Source organism: Rutidosis leptorrhynchoides, chromosome 1 (genome assembly GCF_046630445.1).
Source record: "Rutidosis leptorrhynchoides isolate AG116_Rl617_1_P2 chromosome 1, CSIRO_AGI_Rlap_v1, whole genome shotgun sequence".
In the NCBI taxonomy this organism is placed as follows: Eukaryota; Viridiplantae; Streptophyta; class Magnoliopsida; order Asterales; family Asteraceae; genus Rutidosis; species Rutidosis leptorrhynchoides.
The window spans coordinates 298,314,596-298,328,711 of NC_092333.1; positions in this window are offsets into that span (position 1 = coordinate 298,314,596).

Sequence of the window (14,116 nt, forward strand, 5' to 3'; positions counted from 1 at the left end):
TCAACAGTTTTAAGGGCATAACGATATTGCCTTAGATCCATATCCAGTTACCGAGCCTCATGAAATTGAGCTTTCTCTTCATCAGTATGTAGCCTTTGACCACTGTTATTTAGATACACACCAATTTCAATGACATAAGTCAAGGCAGTGATATAGAATGGCTGATAAAGTGGATGATGCAGCAATCTAACTTGGCATATCCTTTCAGAAATAGCTGCTTGTCTTTGCTCAAGCAATTCAGGTACAGTGATCTCCAGCCTGTAAGCTTCTCTTTTATCTGAATTCATCCTTCTTAGATCTGGCTCACCTCGTGCAACTAAATCATCTTTCCAAGTTGTGTGTTTATCATGACGTTTTGGGGAAGATGGAGGATACATGATTGATTCTACTATGCCAGAAGAACTTACTGAGTACTGATCAATACGTTCATGCTGTGTCCTGTTAAAATAAGAAAGAGTCCATGCAGAGATAGGTGATTAAACAAATAGATGATCTCCTCTGCCCCAGACTGTGAAATCAGCAAGATCAACAGTATCAGCATCTTGTTTAGCACCCAGCTCAGCCACCTTAGCTGGGTCTTCAACACTTGTTACACCGAGCAGCACACTACTGGCTGGGTCTTCAATCACAACACTCCTTGTTGTGTCTTCGGTACCAGCTGACTGATCAGTATCAGCTAGCACAACTGCCACAGTATCTTCATCAGCTACCTCAAATAAGGGTCCTTTTCTTAGGGGTTGGTTGTCCCTAGGAGCAGATTTTACCCTTTATTTATCGATTAGCATGGGTTCAGCTGATGGTTCTTGTGTTGATACTGGTTCTTGTGGAGGCAGATAGGGAACAATTTCTAAGTGCTCCCCCTCAGCTAATTCATCCTCATCAAGACTGATGATGTTTGCTGGCTGTTGATGTGCAGCTGGCTGAGCAGAAGATGCTGGTTGAGAGGATTGGCTGGTTTCTAAAAATTGCATCTAGCCATTTCATGAAAACATCAGCTCTAACCCCTCCTGACTCAGTAGAAGCTAAGTAATCTTTCATCTCTTCAGGAGTCATCTTCTTAATTCTGTCTGCTCGCTCAGCATACAACTTTGCTTTCTTTTTATCATATTTCACCATGAACTTATCATTTCTTTTCAAAGCAGCCCTTTTGTGTTCAGTAATGCTAAGAAGTTCATCATGAATTTCACGCTTTTCAGGATCGAGGGATCGTACATGCTCAATTTTGTGTCATTTCAGTGCAGCAAATGCCTCAAATTTAGCGTTGAAAGCAGCGTCTAGTTCCTGCTGTCTCTTCTGATGCCTCTCTAGTTTTCTTTCCTGCTGCCAGAACCAATATCATCCACAGATGTGGCAGACACACTGGGTTGAGATTCACCAGCTGCCTGGACACCTGCTTCAGTAGCTACCTGGACACCTGCTTCAGTATGAGCATTGCTGGGCTTTGTGCCAGAACCTTGACTAGTACCATCACCACCATCATCACCATCCCTCCTTTGCTGTTTTGGAGCCTTTTCATGCTCATGCTCTGTAGTGACCCGAACTTTTCCATGTTTATATATATTAATTGAGATTGATATTTACATGATTAAATGTTTCTAACATGTTAATCAATCAAACTTGTTAAGACTTGATTAATTGAAATATGTTTCATATAGACAATTGACCACCCAAGTTGACCGGCGATTCACGAACGTTAAAACTTGTAAAAACGACATGACGATATATATATGGATATACATATGGTTAACATGAGATTATGATAAGTAAGTATCTCCATAAGTATATTAACAATGAGTTATATACATATAAACAAGATTACTAACTTAAGGATTTCGAAACGAGACATATATGTAACGATTATCGTTGTAACGACATTTAAATGTATATATATCATATTAAGATATATTAATATATGATAATATCATGATAATATAATAATTTAACATCTCATTAGATATAATAAACAATGGGTTAACAACATTAATTGAGGTCGTTAACTTAAAGGTTTCAAAACAACACTTACATGTAACGACTAACGATGACTTAACGACTCAGTTAAAATGTATATACATGTAGTGTATTTAGATGTATTAAAATACTTTTGGAAGACTTCAAGACATATATCAAAACACTCATACTTAACGAAAATGGTTACAGTTACTTTTCCATTCTTTTCTTTCATCAAGAATTCTAGTCGTATTCTTACCCGTATTATACACAGCTTCAAAACGTACTTACTATGAGTATATACCAATAGGAACTAGCATGGGATTCCACTCTTGATTATGTCATGTATGACTAATCAATTTTAACTTCTACCATGAGCTAGTCAACTAACTAGAACTCCTTTTAACCCCACTCACCACTCACCAATTACCACTCATCATTCACTCCATTTCACTTCCAATTCTCTTTCTAATTCTCTCTCAACACACACACACACTATTATGAACGTATTTTTCCAGTAGTTAATCATCATCTTCATCAAAAATCACTTCAAGAATCAAGCTATAATCATCATAGGAAGAACACTTCAAGAACACTCCAAAAATCCCTTCAAGTTTACTAATTTACTTCCAAGCTTTCTAATCCATTCCAAGTAATCATCTAAGATCAAGAAACCTTTGTTATATACAGTAGGTTATCTTTCTTATTCAAGGTAATATTCATATTCAAACTTTGATTCAATTTCTATAACTATAAACTATCTTAATTCGAGTAAAAATCTTACTTGAACTTGTTTTTGTGTCATGATCCTACTTCAAGAACTTTCAAGCCATCCAAGATCCTTTGAAGCTAGATCATTTCTTGTCACTTACAGTAGGTTTACCTACTAAACTTGAGGTAGTAATGATGTTCATAACATCATTCGATTCATATATATAAAACTATCTTACTCGAAGGTTTAAACTCGTAATCACTAGAACATAGTTTAGTTAATTCTAAACTTGTTCGCAAACAAAAGTTAATCCTTCTAACTTGACTTTTAAAATTAACTACACACATGTTCTATATCTATATGATATGCTAACTTAATGATTTAAAACCTGGAAACATGAAAAACACCGTAAAATCGGATTTACGCCGTCGTAGTAACACCGCGGGCTGTTTTGGGTTAGTTAATTAAAAACTATGATAAACTTTGATTTAAAAGTTGTTATTCTGAGAAAATGATTTTTATTATGAACATGAAACTATATCCAAAAATTATGGTTAAACTCAAAGTGGAAGTATGTTTTCTAAAATGGTCATCTAGACGTCGTTCTTTTGACTGAAATGACTACCTTTAAAAAAATGACTTGTAACTTATTTTTTCGACTATAAACCTATACTTTTCTGTTTAGATTCATAAAATAGAGTTCAATATGAAACCATAGCAATTTGATTCACTCAAAACGGATTTAAAATGAAGAAGTTATAGGTAAAACAAGATTGGATAATTTTTCTCATTTTAGCTACGTGAAAATTGGTAACAAATCTATTCCAACCATAACTTAATCAACTTGTATTGTATATTATGTAATCTTGAGATACCATAGACACGTATACAATGTTTCGACCTATCATGTCGACACATCTATATATATTTCGGAACAACCATAGACACTCTATATGTGAATGTTGGAGTTAGCTATACAGGGTTGAGGTTGATTCCAAAATATATATAGTTTGAGTTGTGATCAATACTGAGATACGTATACACTGGGTCGTGGATTGATTCAAGATAATATTTATCGATTTATTTCTGTACATCTAACTGTGGACAACTAGTTGTAGGTTACTAACGAGGACATCTGACTTAATAAACTTAAAACATCAAAATATATTAAAAGTGTTGTAAATATATTTTAAACATACTTTGATATATATGTATATATTGTTATAGGTTCGTGAATCAACCAGTGGCCAAGTCTTACTTCCCGACGAAGTAAAAATCTGTGAAAGTGAGTTATAGTCCCACTTTTAAAATCTAATATTTTTGGGATGAGAATACATGCAGGTTTTATAAATGATTTACAAAATAGACACAAGTACGTGAAACTACATTCTATGGTTGAATTATCGAAATCGAATATGCCCCTTTTTATTAAGTCTGGTAATCTAAGAATTAGGGAACAGACACCCTAATTGACGCGAATCCTAAAGATAGATCTATTGGGCCTAACAAACCCCATCCAAAGTACCGGATGCTTTAGTACTTCGAAATTTATATCATATCCGAAGGGTGTCCCGGAATGATGGGGATATTCTTATATATATGCATCTTGTTAATTTCGGTTACCAGGTGTTCACCATATGAATGATTTTTATCTCTATGTATGGGATGTGTTTTGAAATATGAAATCTTGTGGTCTATTATTATGATTTGATATATATAGGTTAAACCTATAACTCACCAACATTTTTGTTGACGTTTTAAGCATGTTTAATCTCAGGTGATTATTAAGAGCTTCCGCTGTTGCTTACTTAAATAAGGACGAGATTTGGAGTCCATGCTTGTATGATATTGTGTAAAAACTGCATTCAAGAAACTTATTTTGTTGTAACATATTTGTATTGTAAACCATTATGTAATGGTCGTGTGTAAACAGGATATTTTAGATTATCATTATTTGATAATCTACGTAAAGCTTTTTAAACCTTTATTGATGAAATAAAGGTTATGGTTTGTTTTAAAATGAATGCAGTCTTTGAAAAACGTCTCATATAGAGGTCAAAACCTCGCAACGAAATCAATTAATATGGAACGTTTTTAATCAATAAGAACGGGACATTTCAGTTGGTATCCGAGCGTTGGTCTTAGAGAACCAGAAAATTTGCATTAGTGTGTCTTATCGAGTTTGTTAGGATGCATTAGTGAGTCTGGACTTCGACCGTGTTTTCTTTAAAAATGATTGCTTAACATTTTTGTTGGAAACTATATATTTTTAACATATGAATATTATGTGATATATTAATCTCTTAACGTGTTTGATATTATGTGATAGATGTCTACCTCTAAAACAAGTCCCATTGACTCACCTAATAATAATGAAGAGTCAAATGTAAATTGGAATGATTCGTGGACTGATTCACAAGTTCCCGAAGAGGAACCGGAAGAAGAGTCGGAACCGGAAGAAGAATCGGAACCGGAAGAAGAATCGGAACCGGAAGAAGAAATAGAACCGGTGGGGGAAATAATAAAACGGTTAAGTAAAAGAGAATCCTCAACCAACCTACCAAGGTTAATTATGGTCAATGGTGTTTCCGCCAAGGAAGCAAAATATTGGGAGGATTACCAATTCTCTGATGAATCGGATTCCGACGAGAATTCCGATGATGTTATAGAAATTACCCCAACTGAATTTAAAAAGGCAAAAGAAAATAATAAGGGAAAGGGCATAAAAATAGAGAAATCTAATTCCAACCCCGATGAACTTTATATGTATCGTCAACCCCCGAAGTCCTTAAGTTGTAACAATGACCCGGGAACCTCTAAACCACCAGGTTTTTCTAAACCAATGTGGACAACGACGGCTCGTATTAGGGGAACATCATATATCCCTAGAAACTTGGAAAAACGAAACAAAACCGAACAAGAAGAAACGAGCGAGTCGGAATAAGATAGTTGTATTCGTGTGGTGTAATATATGTAATATAGTGTGCTTATGCTTTATGATATATGTAAAAATTGCTTGTATTAATAAGTATTTTTTTTATGAATCTAACTCTTGTCTATTTTACAGTATAAAAACACAAAATATATAGACAACCCAATATTTTAAGAGACCTACCTGGAGACATGATTGATGAAATCTTGTCTAGAGTCGGTCAGAATTCCTCGGCACAACTATTTAAGGCGAGATCAGTTTGTAAGACATTCGAAGAACGTTCCAAGAATGCCTTGGTTTATAAAAGGCTTTCGTTCGAAAGATGGGGGATATCACATTGGGAAATCCATAAGTTACGATGTGTTTACTTTGACGCATATATTGCGGGGAACCCAAATGCTATTTTACGCAACGGGTTATGAAATTATTTTGACTCAGTATATCCGAATATAGGACTTCGTGATTTAGAAAAAGTGGCTAACATGCAACATAAAGAAGCATGTTATGCTTACGGGTTAGTAATGTTCGCTTCTCATCAAAGTGAGAACAAGAACATCGGGCTACAACTATTAAACAAAACGTTCCCACAAGTGACGGAGTCGGTAATTGGAGTAAGAAATGAGGTTTTTAGGTTATTACGAGACTGTTGGTCATTACGTAACCCTCGTCCCTTTGACGACGTTACAACACGCTGTCTTATCAACGGCCATAACGGTTATGTTCCACAAGACCAAGGATGGGAAGTAGTCCTAGTAAAACCAGAATGCATGACTTGTTTCTGGACGTATGAATTACGTGTCTTTATTGCCTTTGCTGAACGACTTGTGTACTAGCTAGAATTATCTTCACAACTATCTTGTATCAAAGTTATTGTGTGCTATATTTCATGCTTTATGTAAAATAAGCGTTATTGTAAGTTTGTAAAATATTGTATAAAAGTTTGAACGCGAAATATTATTACAATCAGTTTTTCATATAGAATTGTAGTAGCTGAATTGTATATTAGCTACTAAGTATGAACTTAACGGGTAGGTACTACCCGAATTTAAACTTATAAAACGCTAATATGAAGAAAAAGCTTTTATAAATGAGTTCATATTATGCTACGAAATACTATTAACTACTCTTAATATTCTGTATGATTAACTTGTTCCATTTGACTATTTTGAAGGAAATGGCACCGACTACTCGACACACCGTGAATATGAATGAAGAGGAATTCCGTACTTTTCTAGCTTCAAATATAGCCGCAGTACAGGCTGCACTACATACCAACAATAACCTTGGATCTAGCAGTACAGGAAATCGTGTAGGATGCACCTACAAAGAATTCACTGCCTGCAAACCTTTGGAATTTGATGGAACCGAAGGACCGATCGGATTGAAACGGTGGACCGAGAAGGTCGAATCGGTGTTTGCCATAAGTAAGTGTACTGAAGAGGACAAAGTGAAGTACGCTACGCATACCTTCACAGGTTCTGCGTTAACATGGTGGAATACCTATCTAGAGCAAGTGGGACAAGACGATGCGTACGCACTACCGTGGTCAGCATTCAAGCACTTGATGAACGAGAAGTGCCGTCCCAGAACCGAGGTCAATAAGCTCAAGACAGAACTTAGAGGGTTACGAACCCAAGGATTTGATATTACCACATACGAAAGACGATTCACAGAATTGTGCCTATTGTGTCCGGGAGCATTCGAAGATGAGGAAGAGAAGATCGACGCGTTTGTGAAAGGATTACCGGAAAGAATCCAAGAAGATATAAGTTCACACGAGCCCGTCTCCATACAACAGGCATGTAGAATGGCTCACAAACTAGTGAACCAGATTGAAGAAAGAATTAAAGAACAGACTGCTGAAGAGGCCAATGTGAAGCAAGTCAAAAGAAAGTGGGAGGAAAACGGTGATAAGAATCACCAATACAACAACAACAATAATCGCAACAATTATCCCAACAATCGCAACATCAATCGCAACTACAACAAACGGCCCAACAACATCAACAACAACAACAGCAACTACAACAATCATCCCAATAACAATAATAACCGCAACAACAATAACAATCAGAAGCAGCTATGCCAAAGGTGTGAAAAGTATCACTCGGGGTTCTGCACCAAATTTTGCAACAAGTGTAAAAGAAATGGTCATAGCGCGGCGAAGTGTGAGGTCTATGGACCAAGGGTTAATAGAACGAAAGGAACAAATGGTGTCGGAACGAGTAATGGCTGAGCAAGTAGTGTCAGAGCAAGTTATCCCAATGTAGTTTGTTATAAATGTGGAAAACCGGGCCACATTATTAGAAATTGCCCGAACCAGGAGAACACGAATGGACAAGGCCGCGGAAGAGTTTTCAATATTAATGCGACAGAGGCACAGGAAGACCCGGAGCTTATTACGGGTACGTTTCTTATTGACAATAAATCTGCTTACGTTTTATTTGATTCGGGTGCGGATAGAAGCTATATGAGTAGAGATTTTTGTGCTAAATTAAGTTGTCCATTGACGCCTTTGGATAGTAAATTTTTACTCGAATTAGCAAATGGTAAATTAATTTCAGTAGATAATATATGTCGGAATCAAGAAATTAAACTGGTTAGCGAAACATTTAAGATTGACTTGATACCAGTAGAGTTAGGGAGTTTTGATGTGATAATCGGTATGGACTGGTTGAAAGAAGTGAAAGCAGAGATCGTTTGTTACAAAAATGCAATTCGTATTATACGAGAAAAAGGAAAATCCTTAATGGTGTACGGAGAAAAGGGTAACACGAAGCTACATCTTATTAGTAATTTGAAGGCACAAAAACTAATAAGAAAAGGTTGCTATGCTGTTCTAGCACACGTCGAGAAAGTACAAACTGAAGAAAAGAGCATCAATGATGTTCCCGTCGCAAAAGAATTTCCCGATGTATTTCCGAAAGAATTACCGGGATTACCCCCACATCGATCCGTTGAATTTCAAATAGATCTTGTACCAGGAGCTGCACCAATAGCTCGTGCTCCTTACAGACTCGTACCCAGCGAGATGAAAGAACTGCAAAGCCAATTACAAGAACTTTTAGAGCGTGGTTTCATTCGACCAAGCACATCACCGTGGGGAGCTCCTGTTTTGTTTGTCAAGAAGAAAGATGGTACATTCAGGTTGTGTATCGACTACCGAGAGTTGAACAAACTTACCATCAAGAACCGCTACCCACTACCGAGAATTGACGACTTATTTGATCAACTACAAGGCTCGTCTGTTTACTCAAAGATTGACTTACGTTCTGGGTATCATCAAATGCGGGTGAAAGAAGATGATATTCCAAAGACTGCTTTCAGAACATGTTACGGTCATTACGAGTTTATGGTCATGCCGTTTGGTTTAACTAATGCACCAGCTGTGTTCATGGACCTTATGAACCGAGTGTGTGGACCATACCTTGACAAGTTTGTCATTGTTTTCATTGATGACATACTTATTTACTCAAAGAATGACCAAGAACACGGTGAACATTTGAGAAAGGTGTTAGAAGTATTGAGGAAGGAAGAATTGTAAACTAAATTTTCAAAGTGTGCATTTTGGTTGGAAGAAGTTCAATTCCTCGATCACATAGTGAACAAAGAAGGTATTAAGGTGGATCCGGCAAAGATAGAAACTGTTGAAAAGTGGGAAACCCCAAAAACTCCGAAACACATACGCCAATTTTTAGGACTAGCTGGTTACTAAGAAGGTTCATCCAAGACTTTTCCAGAATAGCAAAACCCTTGACTGCATTAACGCATAAAGGGAAAAATTTTGAATGGAATGATGAACAAGAGAAAGCGTTTCAGTTATTGAAGAAAAAGCTAACTACGGCACCTATATTGGCATTGCCTGAAGGGAATGATGATTTTGTGATTTATTGTGACACATCAAAGCAAGGTATCGGTTGTATATTAATGCAACGAACGAAGGTGATTGCTTATGCGTCAAGACAATTGAAGATTCACGAACAAAATTATACGACGCATGATTTGGAATTAGGCGCGGTTGTTTTTGCATTAAAGACTTGGAGGCACTACTTATATGGGGTCAAAAGTATTATATATACCGATCACAAAAGTCTTCAACACATATTTAATCAGAAACAACTGAATATGAGGCAGCGTAGATGGATTGAATTGTTGAATGATTACGACTTTGAGATTCGTTACCACCCGGGGAAGGCAAATGTGGTAGCCGATGCCTTGAGCAGGAAGGACAGAGAACCCATTCGAGTAAAATCTATGAATATAATGATTCATAATAACCTTACTACTCAAATAAAGGAGGCGCAACAAGGAGTTTTAAAAGAGGGAAATTTAAAGGATGAAATACCCAAAGGTTCGGAGAAGCATCTTAATATTCGGGAAGACGGAACCCGGTATAGGGCTGAAAGGATTTGGGTACCAAAATTTGGAGATATGAGAGAAATGGTACTTAGAGAAGCTCATAAAACCAGATACTCAATACATCCTGGAACGGGGAAGATGTACAAGGATCTCAAGAAACATTTTTGGTGGCCGGGTATGAAAGCCGATTTTGCTAAATATGTAGGAGAATGTTTGACGTGTTCTAAGGTCAAAGCTGAGCATCAGAAACCATCAGGTCAACTTCAACAACCCGAAATCCTGGAATGGAAATGGGAAAACATTACCATGGATTTCATCACTAAATTGCCAAGGACTGCAAGTGGTTTTGATACTATTTGGGTAATAGTTGATCGTCTCACCAAATCAGCACACTTCCTGCCAATAAGAGAAGATGACAAGATGGAGAAGTTAGCACCACTGTATTTGAAGGAAGTCATCTCCAGACATGGAATACCAATCTCTATTATCTCTGATAGGGATGGCAGATTTATTTCAAGATTCTGGCAGACATTACAGCAAGCATTAGGAACTCGTCTAGACATGTGTACTGCCTATCATCCACAAACTGATGGGCAAAGCGAAAGGACGATACAAACGCTTGAAGACATGCTACGAGCATGTGTTATTGATTTCGGAAACAGTTGGGATCGACATCTACCGTTAGCAGAATTTTCCTACAATTCAAGCATTGAGATGGCGCCGTTTGAAGCACTTTATGGTAGAAAGTGCAGGTCTCCGATTTTTTGGAGTGAAGTGGGGGATAGACAGATTACGGGTCCGAAGATTATACAAGAAACTACCGAGAAGATCATCCAAATTCAACAACGGTTGAAAACCTCCCAAAGTCGACAAAAGAGCTACGCTGACATTAAAAGAAAAGATATAGAATTTGAAATTGGAGAGATGGTCATGCTTAAGGTTGCACCTTGGAAAGGCGTTGTTCGATTTGGTAAACGAGGGAATTTAAATCCAAGGTATATTGGACCATTCAAGATTATTGATCGTGTCGGACCAGTAGCTTACCGACTTGAGTTACCTCAACAACTCACGACTGTACATAACACTTTCCACGTCTCGAATTTGAAGAAATGTTTTGCTAAAGAAGATCTCACTATTCCGTTAGATGAAATCCAAATCAACGAAAAACTCCAATTCATCGAAGAACCCGTCGAAATAATGGATCGTGAGGTTAAAAGACTTAAGCAAAACAAGATAAAAATTGTTAAGGTTCGATGGAATGCTCGTAGAGGACCCGAGTTCACCTGGGAGCGTGAAGATCAGATGAAGAAGAAATACCCGCATCTATTTCCAGAAGATTCGTCAACACCTTCAACAGCTTAAAATTTCGGGACGAAATTTATTTAACGGGTAGGTACTGTAGTGACCCGAAATTTTCCATGTTTATATATATTAATTGAGATTGATATTTACATGATTAAATTTTTCTAACATGTTAAGCAATCAAACTTGTTAAGACTTGATTAATTGAAATATGTTTCATATAGACAATTGACCACCCAAGTTGACCGGCGATTCACGAACGTTAAAACTTGTAAAAACGACATGACGATATAAATATGGATATACATATGGTTAACATGAGATTATGATAAGTAAGTATCTCCATAAGTATATTAACAATGAGTTATATACATATAAACAAGACTACTAACTTAAGGATTTCGAAATGAGAGATATATGTAACGATTATCGTTGTAACCACATTTAAATGTATATATATCATATTAAGATATATTAATATATCATAATATCATGATAATATAATAATTTAACATCTCATTAGATATAATAAACAATGGGTTAACAACATTAATTGAGATCGTTAACTTAAAGGTTTGAAAACAACACTTACATGTAACGACTAACGATGACTTAACGACTTAGTTAAAATGTATATACATGTAGTGTATTTAGATGTATTAAAATACTTTTGGAAGACTTCAAGACATATATCAAAACACTCATACTTAACGAAAATGGTTACAGTTACTTTTCCATTCTTTTCTTTCATCAAGAATTCTAGTCATATTCTTACCCGTATTATACACAGCTTCAAAACGTACTTACTATGAGTATATACCAATAGGAACTAGCATGGGATTCCACTCTTGATTATGTCATGTATGACTAATCAATTTTAACTTCTACCATGAGCTAGTCAACTAACTAGAACTCCTTTTAACCCCACTCACCACTCACCAATTACCACTCATCATTCACTCCATTTCACTTCCAATTCTCTTTCTAATTCTCTCTCAACACAAACACACTATTATGAACGTATTTTTCCAGTAGTTAATCATCATCTTCATAAAAAATCACTTCAAGAATCAAGCTATAATCATCATAGAAAGAACACTTCAAGAACACTCCAAAAATCCCTTCAAGTTTACTAATTTACTTCCAAGCTTTCTAATCCATTCCAAGTAATCATCTAAGATCAAGAAACCTTTGTTATATACAGTAGGTTATCTTTCTTATTCAAGGTAATATTCATATTCAAACTTTGATTCAATTTCTATAACTATAAACTATCTTAATTCGAGTAAAAATCTTACTTGAACTTGTTTTTGTGTCATGATCCTACTTCAAGAACTTTCAAGCCATCCAAGATCCTTTGAAGCTAGATCATTTCTTGTCAATTTCAGTAGGTTTACCTACTAAACTTGAGGTAGTAATGATGTTCATAACATCATTCGATTCATATATATAAAACTATCTTATTCGAAGGTTTAAACTCGTAATCACTAGAACATAGTTTAGTTAATTCTAAACTTGTTCGCAAACAAAAGTTAATCCTTCTAACTTGACTTTTAAAATTAACTACACACATGTTCTATATCTATATGATATGCTAACTTAATGATTTAAAACCTGGAAACACGAAAAACACCGTAAAACCGGATTTACGCCGTCGTAGTAACACCGCGGGCTGTTTTGGGTTAGTTAATTAAAAACTATGATAAACTTTGATTTAAAAGTTGTTATTCTGAGAAAATGGTTTTTATTATGAACATGAAACTATATCCAAAAATTATGGTTAAACTCAAAGTGGAAGTATGTTTTCTAAAATGGTCATCTGGACGTCGTTCTTTCGACTGAAATGACTACCTTTACAAAAACGACTTGTAACTTATTTTTACGACTATAAACCTATACTTCTCTATTTAGATTCATAAAATAGAGTTCAATATGAAACCATAGCAATTTGATTCACTCAAAACGGATTTAAAATGAAGAAGTTATGGGTAAAACAAGATTGAATAATTTTTCTCATTTTAGCTACGTGAAAATTGGTAACAAATCTATTCCAACCATAACTTAATCAACTTGTATTGTATATTATGTAATCTTGAGATACCATAGACACGTATACAATGTTTCGACCTATCATGTCGACACATCTATATATATTTCGGAACAACCATAGACACTCTATATGTGAATGTTGGAGTTAGCTATACAGGGTTGAGGTTGATTCCAAAATATATATAGTTTGAGTTGTGATCAATACTGAGATACGTATACACTGGGTCGTGGATTGATTCAAGATAATATTTATCGATTTATTTATGTACATCTAACTGTGGACAACTAGTTGTAGGTTACTAACGAGGACAGCTGACTTAATAAACTTAAAACATCAAAATATATTAAAAGTGTTGTAAATATATTTTAAACATACTTTGATATATATGTATATATTGTTATAGGTTCGTGAATCAACCAGTGGCCAAGTCTTACTTCCCGACGAAGTAAAAATCTGTGAAAGTGAGTTATAGTCCCACTTTTAAAATCTAATATTTTTGGGATGAGAATACATGCAGGTTTTATAAATGATTTACAAAATAGACACAAGTACGTGAAACTACATTCTATGGTTGAATTATCGAAATCGAATATGCCCCTTTTTATTAAGTCTGGTAATCTAAGAATTAGGGAACAGACACCCTAATTGACTCGAATCCTAAAGATAGATCTATTGGGCCTAACAAACCCCATCCAAAGTACCGGATACTTTAGTACTTCAAAATTTATATCATATCCGAAGGGTGTCCCGGAATGATGGGGATATTCTTATATATATGCATCTTGTTAATGTCGGTTACCAGGTGTTCACCATA